The sequence below is a fragment of the Molossus molossus genome, unplaced genomic scaffold (assembly GCF_014108415.1).
Source record: "Molossus molossus isolate mMolMol1 unplaced genomic scaffold, mMolMol1.p scaffold_m16_p_21, whole genome shotgun sequence".
NCBI classification, from domain to species: Eukaryota; Metazoa; Chordata; class Mammalia; order Chiroptera; family Molossidae; genus Molossus; species Molossus molossus.
Window position 1 is genome coordinate 39,764,439 of NW_023425357.1, and position 19,378 is coordinate 39,783,816.

The 19,378-nt window shown below is 48.0% G+C and overlaps 1 protein-coding gene across 1 annotated transcript in view; it reads left to right on the forward strand.

Annotated features, from left to right (window-relative positions):
- Positions 1-4,770: 4,770 nt before the first annotated feature.
- Positions 4,771-19,378, forward strand: part of CDH11 (cadherin 11) — a 149,481-nt gene continuing 134,873 nt past the window's right edge. Inside the window, exon 1 of the mRNA XM_036275464.1 lies at positions 4,771-4,918. The gene's annotated coding sequence lies outside the window, so the exon portion shown is untranslated. The remainder of the gene's footprint in view (positions 4,919-19,378) is intronic.

A 19,378-nucleotide genomic window follows, 5' to 3' on the forward strand; every position in this document is an offset into this window, starting at 1 on the left:
AAAACTGTTGCCCTGCTTGGATCCTGCCTCCCTTTTTACATCATTGACCAAAGGAGGCCTCCAGAGCCGGAAGCTGTGAGGAGGCCTGGGGCAGCCTGGAGCTCCTAAGTGGAAACAAGAGCTGACTCAGCGGGGTCTGGCTATCTTCAGAGTCTGAGGACAAGAACTTTAAAGGGTTGAGAGCCTGGTACCTTTGATGAAGGAACCAACAGGAAATTATCAGCCTAGTGCCGACAAGGACAAAGACAAGAAAAAGCCCACTAGGGCCTCATCTTTTCTGGATTGGAACCAACAGGCAGGAAGCAGAAGAGACTGTTTAATCCTAGCTCCAGAGCAACCACGAACCCTGCCTTCCTTGAAGAACAAGGTGAAGGAAAGGTGAGGCAAGTTAAGATAAACACCCAAACTTTTGGCTGCCTGGCTAAACTGAATCTTTTAATTGAAACTGTCAGTGAGTTCTCTCCCCCCATTCCTTTTTAAATCAAAACTATAATCACACAATACTCCACCCAAGTGCTTGATATGGATTTCTAAGACAGATCCTAATATAGTCATAAAAATAAAATCCCCTCTGAAATGTGCACTTTGTACTGTGTCTATGTGTAGGTGTGTTTAAAATGTCACGAACTGGAATGCCTAACTCTAGTTCCCAGGAATTAATCACTTAGAAGAGTGAAAGGGGGTAATTAACTTGCTTTAGCACTGATAAGACTCTCCAAAACAGTCGCCAAAATAGACCTTGCTGAATAGAAGTATGGTTATCTTTAACAAGAACTCTTTCATTTTCCTCTCTCTAAAACTGCCTTGCATAAAGCTCTCCCCCTGGGGCTCAGCTATAGGTCACAGATAATCTGGGAGTAAAGGTGTAAAGGGCCCAGCTGGTGTGGCTCAGTGGTTGAACATCAACCCATGGACCAAGAGGTCACCAGTTCAATTCCCTGGTCAGGATGCATACCCAAATTGTGGCTGGATCCCCTGTAGGGGTGTGTAGGAAGCAGCCAATCCATGTGTCTCTCACATTGACGTTTCTATTCTTCTATCTCAAAAAGAACTTAATAAAACCTATTTTTTAAAAAGGGTAAAAGGATATTCTTTTTGCCTTTTTTTTTGTTACTATTCGATAATTTTTAGTACATGTATAGATTTGCACAACCATCTTCATTTTAGAACATTTTCATCAGCCAACAAAGTTCCTTCATAACCATTTGTAATCAATTCCTGTTCACAGTCTTAGCCAGTACCACCACTGGTTTGCTTTCTGGTTCTATAAACTTGCCTTTTCTGGATACTTTAAATGAATGGAATCATACAATATGTGGTTTTGGTTCTGGCTTTTAACACATGCTTTTAAGGTTCATTCATGATGTAACATGCATCAGTATTTCTTTCCCTTTTAATACTGAATACTATTCCATTATATGGATATACTGTATTCTGTTTATCCATTCATCATTTGATAGACATTTGGCTTATTTCCAGACTTTGACTATTATAAATAATGATGCTATGAACATTCAGGAACATGTCTTTGCGTGAATATATGTTTTCAGTTTTCTTGAGTTAGAACTCTAGGTGTCTACTGATTGCTGCAATACACTGGGTCCATCTGATTCAGGTGTGCAATGTCTGTAGAACTGTACCAAGCATTTTTTAAAATTTTATTTTATTTATTTTAACTTTTTTATTTAATTAATGAATTTTTGTTACGGATGTTTCTCTTTTTCTCCCACTGATACCCCCTTTCCCCCCTCCCCCCCCATCCCCAGCTTTACCGTCCGTGTCCATTGTTCATACATACATGCATATAAGTTCTTTGGTTTATCTCTCCTCCCCATTCCCCTCTTCTGGGGATTGTCAGTCTGTACCCCACTTCCACATCTCTGGGACTACCCCATTCTTCAGACTGTCATGTTCATTATATTCCACAAATAAGTGAGATCATGTGATATTTGTCTTTCTCTGCTTGGCTTGTTTCGCTTAGGATAATTCTCTCCAGGTCCCTCCATGTCGTCTCAAAGGCATCCACTATGGAAAACAATATGGTGTTAGCTCAAAAAATTAAAAATCGAATTGCCATTTGACTCAGTGATCCCACTTCTAGGAATATACCCCAAGAAGCCTGAAACACCAATCAGAAAGAATACACCTACCTCTATATTCATAGCAGCACTATTTACAATAGCTAAGATCTGGAAACAGCCCAAATGTCCATCAGTAGACAAATGGATAAAAAAGCTGTTGTACATATACACAATGGAGTACTATGCAGTTGTACCAAGCATTTTAAACTTACATTTTAAAATCCACTGAGGCTATCATTCATGAATGAGATGGACTAAAAACAAACAAATTCACAAATCAACCAACAAAACCAACTGCTGTCATTGGATGAATTCTGAAAGACAGCCAGAAAACAGAGGACAAATGGCAGCTCATGTCAGATCACAGGTGACCAGGCTCACCCTTGGACCTGCCTCCTGAATGGAATCCATAAAACTTTCTGTTGAATTCAGAGACGTCCTAATCACCACAGATCCTGGACACCTTTGTGCATTAGTTTGACAGCCGCTTCACATTCCTTTTATGCCCACGTGGAAAGGATGAGAAAATCCAGCCAACAATTAGCCAAACAAGGGCAAAAACCCAAGTATCTCTGAGGAAGAGTGGATTCCGTCCCTCCGGTGTAACTTAACTTCCAAGGGGAAATGGCGGCTACAGCTCCCCAGCACCACCTCTAGGCCCCGTCAGAATGAGTGTGGAGACTTTTGGCTGTGGCCTAGGACTACTGCAGTTTTGGGCTTTGTGCAAAGGGAAGAGGCAGATGGAAAGCCACGGCTAAAGACGTGGAGAGAGGCAGCAGGGCGGAGTGAGGGCCAGGTCAGGTCAGGGACCAACCTGCCGAGGTAGAAGGGGCAGGCAACCCCCTGGTCAGCCTCCAGGATCCCTCGCACCCGGCGTGAGTATCTAGACCTGTCACCTTGGAGGCCTTTGCTTGTGGGGAGGGACCTACAGTGGCGAGGGAAGAGGGCAGCTGGAAACTTAGCGCCCCCTTCCCAGCCGAAGAACGCGCAGTTTAAGGTCATGGCCACACTGAGGGCGAGGGGCGCAGGGCACGTCAACTCAGCGCAGGACACAGGCTGCGGACCGCACGCGGCGCCTCAGGGATCCCGGCGTCGCGGAGAAGAGCGGGGTTGCTCGGCGGGCGTGGGGGTGGGGAGGGGTGTGGTACCCGGATAGCCTCGCCCCGCCCCCGCGCACGTCGCTCGCGCCTCGCGGAAGCCTGGTGCGCACGCGGACCCGCGGCTGGCGGTCCCCCGTCTGAGGGTCGGGCTCCTTCCTCTCCCCGCGTACCGGTCCCTTCTCCCTATGCGCACCGCCCTACGCTTTCTCTTCTTTCTTCGGCCTCTTTTTTCGTTAACTCCTTGGCCTCTCTCGTTCCCGCTTACCGCTCCGCGTCCTCCAGACCATTCTTCACGGGCCCGCAACTCCTTTCACTCCTTACCCATCCCCGCCCCCACCCCGGAGATTCCATTTTTTCCTTTCTCCATTTGCTTTTTACCTTTCCCTCGGCTCTTCTTTTTCCGTCACCCCCACCCTGGAAACTTGTTCTAGCCTGGGGTCCCCAGGTCACGGTTGTTCCCTTCCGTGGCCGCGGAATGTCTGGTCCCCACTCCGCTCTTCAAACCGCGAGCGCCCCGCCCAGTCCCCGGCGGGATTTGGAAGCCCCAGCCCCGCCAGTCTTTTCTCCTGGCGACTTGCCGGGGCAGGAAGCGGGCCCGGGGCTCCCACCCTCTCTAGCGGGTCCTCCTTTAGTAAAGGCGAGGATAGAGGGAGGATTTGGGCAAGGCGCCCTTAGGCCCTCTCTGACAGAACCGCACTCTCCAGTCCTGGCAGATGTGCGGCCAGGGGATCTGAGGCAACAAGTGACGCTACAGATGGGGTCCAAGGCATCCTCGTGGGGCGCAGTGGTGGCGGGCTCCAGGCCGACCCTGGAGAAACGATCCCCGTACTCCGTTCCGCACGCGAGGCTTTGGAGGCGTAGGTGTGGGGGAGAATTGGGAGAGAACAGAGACATGGCTCTTCCCAAGTCCGAAGTCTCCCTCCCCAGGTTTCTCCGCCCGCGCCCCAAGCACAGTTTGCAAGGGGTGAGGGACCAAGGCAGGGCAGAATCCGCCGACGTGGAGGGGTTTACCGAAGGTGGGGTGGCAGAATGAGGAAGCACAATTCCCGATTGCCTTCCCCACTTGGCTGATACTTCCCCCCAACCCACCATCCAGGCCTCCCGGGCAAGGGCCCAGCCTGGCCAGCTGGAGCGGATCTGGACTAAGAAGAAAAAGGGGCTCCCACCCCCTCCCCAGCGTCCCTCCGCCGCCCTCCCTGATTGGCTGTATGCGTCCCTGGAGCCCAACTTCAGTCACTCCAGACTCAGTCTGAGCCCCAAGTGAGCCCGAGTGCTGCGACCCGGGTCGGGAGGGGCGGACACGAATCTAGGGGTTGGGATCTCTGGGGTCCCTGGGGAGAGAGGGGCGAGGACGGTGTCGGCCCCCGCAGCCTCCGCGAGGCCCAGCTCGCCGCGTCTCGCGGCCTTGGCTCCTCTCCGCCCCCCGCCCTTTCTTTCCCTCCCAGCGGCGGCCTCCCTCTTCCCCCGCCCCCCCCCCACTGCACCCCGCCCGCCCTCCCGCCACCTCCCCCTACCTCCCCCTGGTTTCTCATTCCTGCCACTAGCGCGCTCCGCGGCTCATTCCGCGGCCGCCGCCAGCCGAGGGGAGAGTCGCTCGCAGATGCCGCGGGGGCCGCTCGCAGCCGCCGCCGCCGAATAGTGAATGGGAGCAGGACTGGGGCCGGGGCTGACTCTGCTGCGCTCGCTCTGCGCTAGAAACGGACTGCTGGAGCTCGCGCCCACCCTCCAGGGCTCCAGGTAGGCGCGCCTGTGCTTTCCGCTCGCCTGGATGGGGCTTCTTGGGGGGGGGGGGGGTCCTCTGGATGAGAATGTCTGGAGGGGAGGAGGTCTGACTAGAGAATGTTTCACTAATGCAAAGGGAGGGGGGGGGAATAAAAGATTTGTTTAAAAATAAAAAAGGAAGAAGGGAGCCAGCTGTGGGCGCGGGCAGCGCAGGAGGCACGGGCGCCAGATGTGCGCTCCAATCTTTCCTCCGCTCCGGCCTCTCTGAGGTCTGCGCCGCGGCCGCAGGAAAGAGGGTTTGCCCCTGGCCGGGGCAAGAGGCTGTAGAACTGCGCCCAGACACGCCGACAGCCCTCGGTCAGGTCTCTAGGGAAGTCGCCCCGGCAGTGCTCTCCTGCTCGCCCTCTCGGAGCCTCTTTCCGTGAGCGGCGACGTGACTGCGCTCTGCAGGGTTCCTACCCTTCTTTCCAGATCCCCGCCTAGCGCTCCCCAAGGCTCAGCCCTCCATTCTAGACTGCCGCGGAGGCCTCAGAAAACTGAAGGAACCCAGTTCGCGTCGGCAGTTCCCCCGCACTTTAATAGCTTAGGTTTAGGTCCGTTGACTGCAGCTCCTGGCTGCCGACTGCGGCGCGCGCTTCAACCCCCCATCCGGAGTCTCTTGGGGAGCTCCGGGGGCCTTTCGTCAGCTCCTGTGAGCGGTTCAGCCTAGGGCCCTGGCTTGGGGTTGGCGAATCCTGCCAGGGTCAATGTTAACTTTGCGAACTAAGCCTTCCCTGAAGCTTGTGCCTCCTCCCAGAGCGCGCCAAGCCTCCCCAGCCCGCCAAGCCTCCCCAGCCCGCACGGCCTCCCCCTCTCAGCTTGGCCCCGGATCGCTAAGCGCGGGTGGGAAGCGCTGAGTAGTGGGCAGGATGGGGAGCGCGGCGAGGAGAGCACCCCTCTCTCTCCACCAGGAAGAGCTGGCTGAGAGCCCGCCCCGTGCTGCGAAGGAAAGAGTCCCCAGAGAAAGTGGGGTCAGGGAGGCCCCTGGGTCGCTCTTCTTTATCCGTTTCTTGCCAAGGCCCTGCTTTCACCAGGGCGTGGGGGGCCACCGCACGCCTCCTTTTCCCGGGTGCAAGGTTTTGTAGGTGCTAGAAAAAGCCCTGTTGCTTTTGCTGATAATGCAGTAGGAATTTCACAGGCCATCACATTGCTATTAAGCAATTGTATCTTTTAATTATTTAATAATACCATTCCCGCTTGATGACGGGTCGTTTCTAGGGGTTGGGCTGGAGAGAAGGGCCTTCCTGAAACCCTGCTGCGGGAGGATATTGATCTGCCTATTAAGTATGCCCCCCCATTTCCCCCTTAAGAAATCTTGTTCGTTTGGGTGGCTCTGAAATCTTTTCTTGTTTTCCTTTTTTGATTGTTCCTATTGGTTTCAAATGAGGCAGGGACTAAGTTTTCAGTTTAATCACAGGGAAGCCACGATAATTATTAATCTGGCAAGAGGATGGGTCAATTTCTATATCACTTAGGCTTGCAGCAGACATTGATGGTTTTGTGTCTGTATTTTCCAGGGATGGGGATGGAGAAGTTTTCTTAGGAGTGAGGACACACCAGCATCCCATCAGCATGTAGGCCAAGCTAGGTTTTGAGCCCTAGAGCTTAAGACGATGGGAAAGAAGAGAAGAGGCTAACCTTCATTACCTGGAATTATTTTTCCTACAAATAGGGAGACACAGACACCAGAACCCAGAAGTAGCCACTGTCCAACCCCAACTGCAGGGAGTCTAGTCTGGTCTTCAGTAGAACAAAAGAATAAAAGTTGCGAAACAAAGGAACAGAGTTGTGGCCAATATCAGAGGGACCCTGAAGCTCCTGGTCACTGACATGTATTAATGGTGAGATCTGATTCAAAGTTTTAGAGTTGGCCAGTGGGCCCTGGAATTCAAACCGCTGAAATCCTGCCTAGTACAAAGGAATGTGAGGAGTTTTCCAGTCTAGACCAGGAAAAGGCTTCTGAGAGGCCCAGCCACTTTGCTTGAGTGAGAATTATCTTTACATCTTGCTTTTGAGACATTGCAAATTAATGCATCAAAAATGTCTGGCAGCCACAGCTTTATTAACAATAATCATTTCTATCATTATTTACATTGTTATTTTAGTGTCTGCATAGGCTGGCCATTTTATCACATCGTTTGAAAAAAAAGAAACTACCCCCACTGCACCTTCGGGAGAAGGGAAATGAGGAGAGGCATTGAAAGGACTGAGACAGAATAATCTGTGGAGGCCCAGACATGTAGATTTACTCAAACTGGGCTTATTACTTACCAGAAAAATAGGCTTTTAAAATAGTTCTAATTGAAGCAGTGGACCATCTCGATAACGCTTCAGAACTTCCATTATGTTCAACATTCTTATCAGAACACCAGACAGTAAAATTACTAGAAACCTAAATTCTATTTTCAATTAAGATGCAATCTTGTGTTAATTTGAGATTTAAAAAAAAAAAACACAGTTATGGCTCTTTTTTTTTTTTTTATGACCCAGAACTCAGGTTTTCTCCTTGCAGTGGTGGCTGTGGATATATATGTATGTTTAATTGTTTATTTGTCAGAGGAAGAAGGGCAGGGTTGGAGAACCATGCCATAATTTGGGGGAATGCAGACCAATTTCATGCTCCTTTAATGCACTTGTCTTCATAATTCATGGTTTTTCTTCCACTTTGAATAGAATTACATGGCTGCTTTGTAAAGATTCTGGTTTGGGGACCCTCATATGGGAAACACCATGACTTTTACCTCAAGGCTGGATTTACAAGTCCCATGAACATAGTGTGTCTCGAACCTTGCCTGTGACTGTCTGTGACTTATGAAGTTGACAATTCACATAAATTGATCTGTGATATTCAAATCTATTTTCAGAAACATCGAAATATATCTGCAACTCTGACTTCAGTGTTCCTTCATATTCAATACATATATGTAGGCAGATGTTCAAAAAGCATGACCATTTCATTACATTTATTTTCAATATTGATTTTTTTTACTTTTATAGGCATACCTAATAATTAAATAATAATGATAGAACAGTGGCTTATAGAGTTTGAAAGTAAGTGGCAAACCTTTGTTTTTAACTGTCAAGTTTGCAGAGTGACTAAATTCCTAGTTTTGTTTTGTTTTTTTTCCTAGAAAATCTGAACAGTGTGTAAATGCACCATCCAATGATATAAGAGATTGAAATGTTTGGGGGATGTTTTTCCCCATATGAAATTGGTTACTGTTTCATAAATAGTTATTTAATTTGTCAAATACCCTCGTTTTAGATTTACCAAACATTATGAGTTGTCAGCCTTTCCAATGCAAAGTTATTGCCCCTGAAATATGTAGAGATCTTTAGTTTCTATAAATGTGTGGTTTAATTGATTGGAAGAAGAACATCAACAGGTCTGTTAGAAAGGGAAAAAAGGTCTGGAGAAAGTTAGGCAAATTCTGATGCACCAGTGGGAGAAAATCAGATTTTCCACCAGGATTACTGTGATAACCATCTACACCCTCCTCAGTGGGCAGGAAGGACTAAAGAAAACACTCGAAGAGGTTAATTAGACATCTTTCTGCTATAATTTTACCCTGACATTGAGAGCCTTGTGCATCTCTGGAAATGTTCTCCTTCGCGGAAGATCGCACTTCTGGCCACTAGAGGGCAATGGCGCCCTTCTCCAACTTTGCGTGGGGCCCATCTGCTTTTGAGGGCACCATGAAAAGCGGCTTTGTTACCACCAGCCTTGTCGGGCCCTCTCAGGAGAGACTGAATTCAATCTAGATGTGGTTCAGGCTACTGCTGGAGCAGTTTGTCAGGATTAACATCTTTCTAGTTGGTGGATCTCGTTACCTTGAGCCTCATCGTCCTACCTTGTAGTTTACTAGAAAGTTAGAAAATCTCATAACTTGAGACTGAGCAGAAGATGGTTGCGGGGCTGGGCTGCATGATAAACAGGTCAGCTCTCATTGAGGCAGTGATCTGGGAGGATTTTTTCTGGCTTTTTTTTTTTCTGCTGGAAAGAGCATCATTTCAGACCCCGAGGGGAAGGGAATGGATAGAGGGAAATGTTAGTGAGATTTCTGTGATATCATTGCCTATGCACTGAAGAGGTTTTGAAGACATCTGCAGGACGTTTCTAATTTGCAAAAAAAGAATACGAGTTTTATCTTTGGTAAACACTTTCGGGAATGGAATTTTGATATAACAGTAAATGTTTTCCTATTACCTTTAAACCACTCTTGACATTGGAGTACAAAACCTAGCCTGAGCAGAGAATAAAATTTAATTCAAGATTGGTTCTCATGCACTGGAGTTGAATCATTTGCCACCCACACCCCAGTGTTATGGAAATTACCGCTTATGATTAAATTGCATATTTCAGGCTACACAGATTTATATTTGTTACAGTTTGATAGTGTCCTTATGAAAGTTCAGAAGAAGCATAAAGAAAACATGCTATATTATAATTAAGAGGAAAGCTTTATTTAAAAAATAAGTACTGTCGTAAGTGGATTATTATTTGTATCTTTTTTTTTTCAAACTGAGTCCAGTTGCCACCCCCACGAATCAGCAGCGGTGCCCTTTGCAGCCCGGGGTGCTGGGATGGCAGGCAGCTGACAAGGAAGGGATCGATGCAGATGGATTAAGGGAGGAGTATTCAGTTACTCAGTGGAAAGGAAGACAGTGTTTTGTAAACCAACGCTCACTTACCGCCAGATGGTTTAGTTAACTTTAACATTTTTTATTGTTAGTCGGTTTAATTAGTTGCAGACAGTTGCAAAGTTCAGAATTCTGAGATAAAGTGTTGTTCTCATCACCCCAGTGGTCGAGGTCTCGAGGTCTCTGCTCAGGCAGAGCAGCTAGTCCATCAGGACGTTACCTGAGCCCGGGTCCTAGAGTAAAGGAGGGAAGGAGGAAAGGTCAGATACTGGTACATATGCCTCCCCGCATCCCCATTCAGACCATGTGAGGTTCAGAATCCAGAAAGTTGGCATAAACAGCTTTACAGGCCACAGTGTGCAGTGGCCAAGAACTTCCTCTGTTGCCATCTGGCACTGGATACCCCTCAAGGGGTATTGTGAGTAAGTACTGCCTTTTTCTCCCAGTTTCCTGGTTGTTGAGGTGAAGAAAAGCCTTCATTCACTTCCTCCATGAACTCCCTTATTTGCCAGAAATCCTTCACAAATTAAGGTTATGTCTCCACTTTCTCGAAGAAAATGACTTCAGGCTCAGCTTCTTCCCAAATACGATGATCACCTAACAGCCACAGGAGTTGTGGAAGCCCTCCTGGATTTTGGTTTAAGACGCATGGAGATTTCTTTCCAGCCTTCCTTAGGCTCCATCAGTGAGAGCAAACAGTGAGAATCTAGAGTTGCATCCCTGCCCTCAATGCTCCCTTATTCTTAATGAGAACAAGCCTGGATGAAGGCAGGCATAGACATCCTGTCTAAGTGCACCGCCCCTGCCGTGGATCTCTGGGAGTGCGATCCCCACAGTCACACCCTGAAGGCTCAGGCCTGTTTCCCTCACTCCCGAGGCTTGAACCAGCTCTGCAGGCTTGGAGGCATCACTGCCCCGTGGAAGAGCCGGGATTAGGGTGCGGAGAGCGAGGCCAAGACTTTCAGGTGCAGGTGCAGGTGCAGGTGCAGAGTTACATCCTGTCTTTATTTAACATTTTGATATTTTACTTATCTTGGATTTTCTTCCATTTATCTTGATTTTTTAAAAATATGGCATTAAAATATCATTTATCTTGATTACTTTCTTTTTTTTTTTGGTGCTCCACCTGACTAACTCTGGTTCTAGCCCTGTCTGGCATTTTGATCATTCTCAATTCTAGCTCCACTGCTTCCAAAATGTGTGACTGAGAATGAGCGACGTCACTTCTCTGAGACTCAGTGCTTCAGTGGCAAAAACGGAGCTGATAATAACATTAATTTCCTAGGATTGTTATAAGGATCAAACAAGGATTGAGTGAAATGCCTGGCTCGTGATAAACGCCTAAGAAATGCCCAGGCCTTTGGTCCTCGTAGAAATAGACCTGGGGTCAGGTTTTACAGACTGACAGTGGCAGGCAGCAGTTCCTTACAATCGCTAGGTGGAAATTCTGCACTGGACATTCACTTCAGAGGGGCCCCTCCCAACTAGTGATGAGTTGTTTATTAGTGCCTGCCTTTTAAAAAATTACCTCATAAGTTTAAGGGATCCATCCCTCTTCCATTTAAAATATTCAAGAGACAGTCGAGATTTTAGAGATAATTATGGCTTTTGAAAGTGCCTGGCTCCTACCTTTGCATTTTCACCCTGTTCCATTTTACATATGGGTTTCTGCCATACGTCTCCCGGAAGTAATATCTTACTGGGAACGTGTACTAAGCAAGTGTTGAGATATTCATCAGAAGATTTGCTTTTGCTGAAAAGGGACTCATTACTATTCCAGTCTAGCTTCAATGATAATTGGTCTCTCGATAAATCATCACCATTTCAAGACTTTTCCTGTTTGTTTTTTAGGTGAAGGTAGTTTAGGATTTTAAGGGGGTTGAGCAGTGGCAGTTTTGACTCATGAAGAGACTTCAGCTGGAGAAGCACTTGCCTTGTCTGGTCTTCCTCGGGTCCCCAGCAAAAGCACAGTCACTGCCACTAGCCCTGAATAGTTTTCCAGCTGTTTCCATACCCAGCATCCAGTCAGGCCACGCGTCCCAAGGCTCTTGGACCTTCCATGCTGTCCTGCTGTCTCCTGTCTGCAGCCTCTGGTGTCAGATCTGAGTACACTTTGCAATGACAGGAAATATCTGCCTGTATTTGTCTGGAAAAGGGGAGGGAGGGAGTCAGTTTTTGAGTTCTACCATGTGCTGGGTACTGCACCTGATACCTATTTATTCTGTGCAGCCACCCAGTGAGGAGGGTGCTGTCATCTGATTTTACAGATGGGGAAACTGGCACTTGTCTAAGCTTGTGAGGCTGGAGAAAGGAGAGCAGGGTGTCCAAGCCTGTGACTCCCTGTGCCCACCCGTTTTAGTTGGTATCCTCACCCAAGGACATGTTTATTGATTTTAGAGAGAGAGGACGGGGGGAGAGGGAGAGAGCCATCAGTGTGAGAAACATCGATCAATCGATTGCCTCCCATATGCTCCCCAACCAAGGATCAAACCCGAAGCCTAGGTATGTGCCCTGATGGGAAATCGAAATCGCAACCTTCTGTGTACAGGATGACAACAAACCTAACCACCTGTCCAGGGCAGCCCACCCATTTTTTTTATCCTCATCCAAGGACAATTTTTGCATTTATTTTCAGACAGAGCATGAGGAAGAGAGGGAGAAAGAGAGAGAAACATCGACTGGTTGCCACCCACACGACCCCAACCGGGGCCGGGGACAAACTGCGACCAAAGTACATACCCTTAGCGGGAACTGAACCCGGGACTCTCTGGTCAATGGGCCGATGCTCTAACTGCTGAGCCAGACCTGCCAGGGCAGCCCACCCATTTTTATACTAAGTGTGATGTATGTCCCAAGCCCGGCTTCCCCTGCTTTCTGGAGAAGAGTGGCCAGACAGAGAGCTGAGCTGACTTCTGGACTTTGTGCCCCTACAAGAGCCCAAATCCTGCCCTGCCAGTGTGGTTCAGTGGTTGGCATCATCCCATGCTCCAAGAGGTGTAGGGTTTGATGCTCAGGTTGTGGGTTTTATCCCCAGTAGGGGGGGTGCAGGAGGCAACCATCTGATGTTTCTCTCTCCCTTCCTTGCTCTCTAAAATCAATAAAACATATATTTCCCAAATCTTGTCCATAAAATGAGCTTCCAAGATCTTGTGGTCTGACTCTCCTCTCAGCAGGTTTTCTGTTTGTCATTCATTCTATAGCCTCTTATATGTCTTGATGACAGCCTGCTAAGGACCTCTCAGGGGACCCAGGACACTGGAGGTGATGCATCAACTCTGTTCATTAAAATTCCCCATTGAATGAGGAGCTAGCATGCCCTTCTTTTGTAACTTTCTGCCAGTAGATGCACTTTGTCTTTGCTCCCCATCACTTTTTCCTTTTCCAGCTCTACAAACATTTGAAAAGTGGTGTCAGGTAATAGTTAAAATCCAGCATTTATGGAGCACTGTGCTAGTTTCAGGCACTGCTGAGAACATTCTGCATAATATGAGACTTATTCACAGTGACCCTGTGAGCTGGTAAGATTGTTGCTAGCACCTTACAGAAGGCAGGAATAAAAACGCCTGACATTCCCAGGGTTCCACAGCAAAACTGGGATTCAAAGTCAGGCATCCGAAACCAACTTAACCACTACGTCAGGATGTTCCACCCTTCAGTGCTTCAGCTAATCTAATGAGATACAGTTTCCAGACCTCTCACCATCCTCGCCTTCTCCCATCTGCTCCCATTCCATTTTGCCATTGTCCTCTGTAACTGCTGCTTCTTAGATCAGGTTTCTTATTGCAGACAATAACCCCTGCACAGCACTTGTACGAACTGCTTTCTGTAAGGGGGGCTGGACATTCCACTTTGCCAAGTAGAATTCTCAGGAACCAGATGTCTGAAGTAGTTAATTAAATATCTAACATTCCAGTCCACCTTCATTTAGAGAGGAGGCTCCAGGGACCCAGAGGAACTTGCCTGTAATCACATGGCGGATGGAATTTAGGGGCAGATGTTATAAGAACTGGACTGTCTTGGCTCTTACCTCTATCTCCTACCATTATGTACAAACAAAAGGTGTTTCTGTTTATTTATTTTTTTCACTGTTTCTTTTTATTGATTTTAGAGAGAGAGGAAGGGAGAGAGAGAGAGAGAGAGAGAGAGAGAAACATCGATGTGGGAGAGAAACATCCATCAGTTGCCTCCCATACGCATCCCAACTGGGGATTGAACCTGAAACCTGGGCATGTGCCCTGACCGGGAATCAAATGGTGACCTTTTGGTGCACAGGATGGCTGGCACTCAACCAACTGAACCACACCAGACAGTGGGTATTCCTGTGGACTGGTTTTTATTTAAACATATCATTAACTCAGGTGTGTGTGAGTGTGTGTGTGTAAAGGTATACTCTGTATGTCATTGAGCAGTTAAATTGTGGGACTACAATGGGTTTTGCATAAATCTCTGTTATTTAGAAATCATGGTCAGCAAATCCAGCCCCATTTGATAATATTTTGCAGAGTGCACCACTTAGTCCTGGTCTTTAGCTCTGTCCTACATAACAGTCACCTACTGCCAACATCTCCATTTCAGGTTTCCGTAGGTAGCAGTGAAGGATTGTGTCCTCACCTGCCACCCCCAAGCCTTCACAGGGCCCTCTGGCAGGATTCGGGTTGAACTCAATTTCAGGCCCATTTCTTTGTCACCTACTTTAATGAAAGGCCCTGTGCTGGGCACATGCAATGGTCATATCACAGGGCCTTCCCTCAGAAAGTTGACATCTGTGGTGCAGAACGTAGTAGTAGGTCTGTCTGTGAAACTCAAGGCTGCATACAATATGTGCGGCAAAGGAGGTGTGAATCGACGGGGCCACAGGAGGGACAAGTGATATGGTTCAGTGGTCACAGGTGCTTTGGGGAAGGAAGGACAGATTTGCACTCCTGCATGGTGAGGAGGGGCCCAGAGGCCACCTGGACCAAGGTGTTGGGCCACCAGGTGCCCCAGCTGGGGCTGCCGTGTGCTGGTGATGGCTGGAGGCTCACTGACCAGCGAGGCAGCCATGGAGAACTTCTGCTGTCAGTAATACTTCTCTAGATTGAGCCAGACTCCGTCTCCCCAGAGGTCAGCTTCTCTGATACAAGCCTCTCGTGTTGTGCAGAAGAGAGGTAATGCTTCCTCCACGCTGCCTTCTTCAGCGTGCCTTCTCGCTGTTCTAAACACCCTCAGAAAGCCGCCCCATTTATTTTTGCTCCAGCCCTCCTCTGAAGGACTGAAGATAGCAAAGCAATCAGCTGGACCCTGTGCTGTGACTCCCTTCCACACACTTCTTTTATTGCAGCCTGAGGCTACATGACCTTATCTTTTATTTCAGCCACATCACCCAGAGGGCTTGGTCTCCACCATTTGTTCGTTTATTTGTTTTTGCTAATGTGCCTCCTTTCAGTCACATTTCGCCGCCTGTCCTGTTCCCATCAGACACAATACAGCCCCTCAGCGGCCTTAACACAGGCTCTCTGGTCAGGCTGCCCTGCGTCAAAGCTGGCCTTACCATTCTCCAGCCATGCCGCCGCCCACTCACCTCAGTTTCCCCATAACACTGCGTCTTCCTTACCGGGTGGCTCTGATGTTAAACGATATTGATATAGAAAAATGCTTAAAGGTGTACGGAATGGCGTGGCTGTTATTATTATCTGTTATATTTTACATCATTAGTTTCAGTCCGTTGACCTAGTCTCCCAAAATTTTTTTAAATGTAAACCTTTAGTCTGTTATCCAGAATGCTCATCATTCCTCCCTTCCTCATGCTTTGGGTGGGTTGACTCGTCACCCACCTTGCTTGGTAAAAACAAAACAACAGACAGCCTAGAACAGGGCAGAATCTGGTTAAGCCACACAGGGACTTCCTCTCGGGAGATTCCACACCACGGAACACAGCATTCTGCGTGTTACTCATTCCTCGGGGCGCCTCTTTGTCGTTCGGTCTGTTGGCTCCATAGCCCTGGAACCCCCTTCCTGTGTTTGGAGAATAACCTGCAGTGTGATTCTCTGTAGAAAGGAGAGCTCACCTTCTACTCCAGAGGCATGAAGGGCTAGACAGTCACTTCTCTCCTCTCCTGGAGGGTGGAACACAAACTCAGCACCCGCGTGTGTTAAATTTGGATTTAGTATGTAACACTTATGTGCACACACTCAACCACTGGCTGTGTGGCAGTCACCTGGTTCTGTGGCAGGGACTGGCCCATGGTTCTGACTGCCCAGGCATCTTGCCTTCCTGGATGTTTTCTGAGCTTGCTTCTCTAGTCTTCCTGCAAGAACTGTGCTACTCAGACTCTGTTTCTGTTGCTTTGAACTAAGAAACCCCAAAAGACTTCAATTCCATGCATATCCTTGCAAGACTTGGGAGAAACTTTACCCACTGTGGCATCTGGCTTTCAGGTTCCTCTCGAGTGCTGAATAGAATGATGAGAGTCAGGTAAATGTTGGGGTGTGAAACATTGAACAGTCCAATTGGGGCTGAGCAAGAATTGGGCTGGTAATATAGCTCAGCAGATGAGGTGGGATTTCCAGGGACAGCTGTGGCAGACAGCATAACAGGTAGGTGTATGGGGGCATGTGGTTTCTTGGAAAAGACAGGGCAGGTTGTGTGGGAAAGGGCTCATGGATACTGGCTGCGGAACCAACGTAACATTCCAAAAAGTATCATCCAGAGGAAGCGAAAGCCAGATTCAGGGACAAGAGTCCAAATTGGATTCTGACCCAAGGGGAGCTAGATTGAAAGGACTATGCTGAGCCAGACATCTTGGAGAAGCCAGGTTGGCATACATAGGAACTCTCCAGGCATTGATGAAAGAGGCCCCCATAAGAATAAGCAGGTGGCCCTGGTCCTGTCCCCGCTTCCCAAGGGGACAGCTCCCATTCCCTGGTGGTGCGGCCTCTGTGCTGGATGATGAGATGGAAGTCGGCGGTGCTTACAGCTGGGCAAGTTGAGGCAGCAAGAACAGGTAGGTAAAAGCTTCCTCTGCAGTGGGTGGGTCCCATTCCATCCCAGGACAGCTTACCAACCACCTTTGAAAGCAATCAGCATCACCCTGCCAGCGAGTGAAGCCTTCATGGGAAGCTCAAGGTTTCAGAACTTCCAAGACTCAGTAGTCTGTCCGAGAGGCTGCATAGTTGAAACATAGGATGACTTTGCTTTGGTGGCGAATGGAGCCTCTTGCCCAGACCTGACCCAGTCTTCACCCAGCTGCATGGAGTGCTTGGAACCATGCATGTTAATTTCTGTGTGCTGCTCTCTGGTGCGTTGCAGTGGACACACATCCAGAGCACAGACCAGGAGGACTGAGCAAAGATAAGTGGTGCTGCCCTGGCCGGTTTGGCTCAGCGGTTGGAGTGTCGGCCTGCGGTCCGGAGAGACCCGGGTTCGGTTCCCGCTAAGGGCACGTACTTCGGTTGCAGTTTGTCCCCGGCCCTGGTCGGTAGTGCGGGTGGCAGCCACTCGATGTGTTTCTTCACATCGATGTTTCTCTCTCTCTCTCTTCCTCTCTCTCCCTCCTGCTCTATCTGAACAAAAAATGGAAAAATGTCCTCGGGTGAGGATAAAAAAAAAAAAAAAAAAAAGATAAGTGGTGCTGCTGAGCAGCTGTGTCAGCAGTTACCTGCTTCCCGAGTCTGCTTATTAAAGCACATCTAGAGGTTTTAAAATATTTAACAACATATTTAAAGGTAATAAAGTATTTTATCAATAGTAGCAACAAAACTGTATTTAAATCCCAAACCTAAATTGAAAATTGGGGTTCATTTATGCAAACAATTCCGGTTCATGGCACTCTGCCCTAAAGCATCTTAATAGGGAGCTCACGCTCAAACTGCCTCACCCCACTGGTATGTTTGTCTGTAGACACAGCGGCAGTGTCATCGAGTCTCCCTTTTATTATTATTCTTGGAAACTAGGAAGCACTATACAAACGAAGTGTCACTATTAGTATTATTATCTTAAAGTAAAAAAATTGCAGTTTAGCATTTAGAACTGGGCACTCTTGCCTTCAGGGTGATGCATTGCGATTCTTGAGTTTTATTCATCACTGTTCCTACTGCAAACATCTCAGGGAATCTTCAGCTTCAGCAAATCTCAGCAGTGCACTTGGGAGCATTAGTGAGGAGACTAATGCAGCCTGGGAGGACCCATTTTTGAAGTGAGGGATGGATCCTGGGGAATCATATCAGCTGCCTGCTCCCCATCAACCCCATTTCCAGGCCTTGTGTTCTTTTCTCTGTAGGTGCATAACTTCCGTCTCATTTCTCACGGAGGGAGAAAAATCACCTGTCAGCAAGTTTGTGGCCAGTTGCTGACAAATCTTCCTTAATAGGCTGTCCTCTGGTTCCCTCCCTCTGGGCAGAGCAGCCCAGGGCCTCCCTGGCATTGCTGATAAATAGCCATGTGGCCTTGGGCAAACCAATTAACCTCAGTTTCCTCATCTGTAAAGTGGCCTTTTGGGTCCTTTCCAACTCTAAAATAGCCTGGCTCTCAAATCTGCTTCCACAAATCACTTGGCTTGGTGCTTTCTGACTGTCCCATCTCCGCATTCTGGAGGAGAGTGCAGACACCGGTATGTGAATGTACAGCCTTGGTTTTCCAAGCAGAATGTGCCTGCACATGAGAGTGGGCAAAGTCTGCCACAGGGCGTAAGGTTGGGGCTCTTTGTAGAGGATGCTGAGCGCCAAATCCAAAGCTTTGAACTTCATTCCCTCTGTCCTAAGCAGCCTTTGCAGGGTTTGGAGCTGGGGAGTGATGCACTCAATACTTAATTAAATTATTCAGTATTAACAAGGAAAAGAACTGATACAAAGTGGCAGAGACATGAAACAGGGAAAGCAGCAGTGAGGGTAGAGATGGTGAAGCTGGGATGAGGGTGATGTCATTATTGTAATAGCTGTGTATACTGAGCATTTACTCTATGTACACACTGAGCTCAGTACTTCCCATAAACTATCTCAGTCATCCCCACTACAACCTCAGTCGGTGAGGTAGAAGCTGTGTAATTATCCCCCTTTATGAAACATGAAAACCAAGATTCAGGGTAGTTAAACAACATTCCCTAGTGTTATGCGGGCAGTTAATAAGGGGACCAGCAGGGATTTGAACAGAGAGATTCCCTGTTCTTTTTTTATCCTCACCTGAGGACATTTTTCCATTTTTTGTTCAGACAGAGCGGGAGGGAGAGAGAGGAAGAGAGAGAGAGAGAGAGAAACATCGACGTGAATGGACACATCGAGTGGCTGCCACCCGCACAACCCAACCAGGGCCAGGGACAAACTGCAACCGAGGTACATGCCCTTAGCGGGAACCGAACCTGGGTCTCTCTGGACTGCAGGCTAACGCTCTAACCACTGAGCAAACCAGCCAGGGCAGATTCCCTGTTCTTCACTGCTGTGTGCAGGGAGACAGATTTAATAGGCTTCGAGGGTAGGTTCGTGAGACGTGAAACTGACAGCCGAAGAGGAAATGGGAGTGGATGTGTTGTGAAGTGTTTACTGAGTGCCCAGGATTAAGGTTTGCAGAGATGATTTCCTTGCCCTTAAACAGGAGCTCTGAGTTCACATGGGTAGACAGTTGCATGGCATTTGAACTCAGGACCTGAAAAATCCAGAAAGCTTTTCCTGTGATCCTTCTAATGCATGCAAGCTTCATAGATTTGGGCTTTCTCCTCACCTAGAACGATGTAAAGATGACATCGGGTAGTATGTTTTCTCTGATATGTATATAGGACTTGAATATTTAAAAAAGTGTTTTAGGTAGAAAAGAAGTTATGTTTC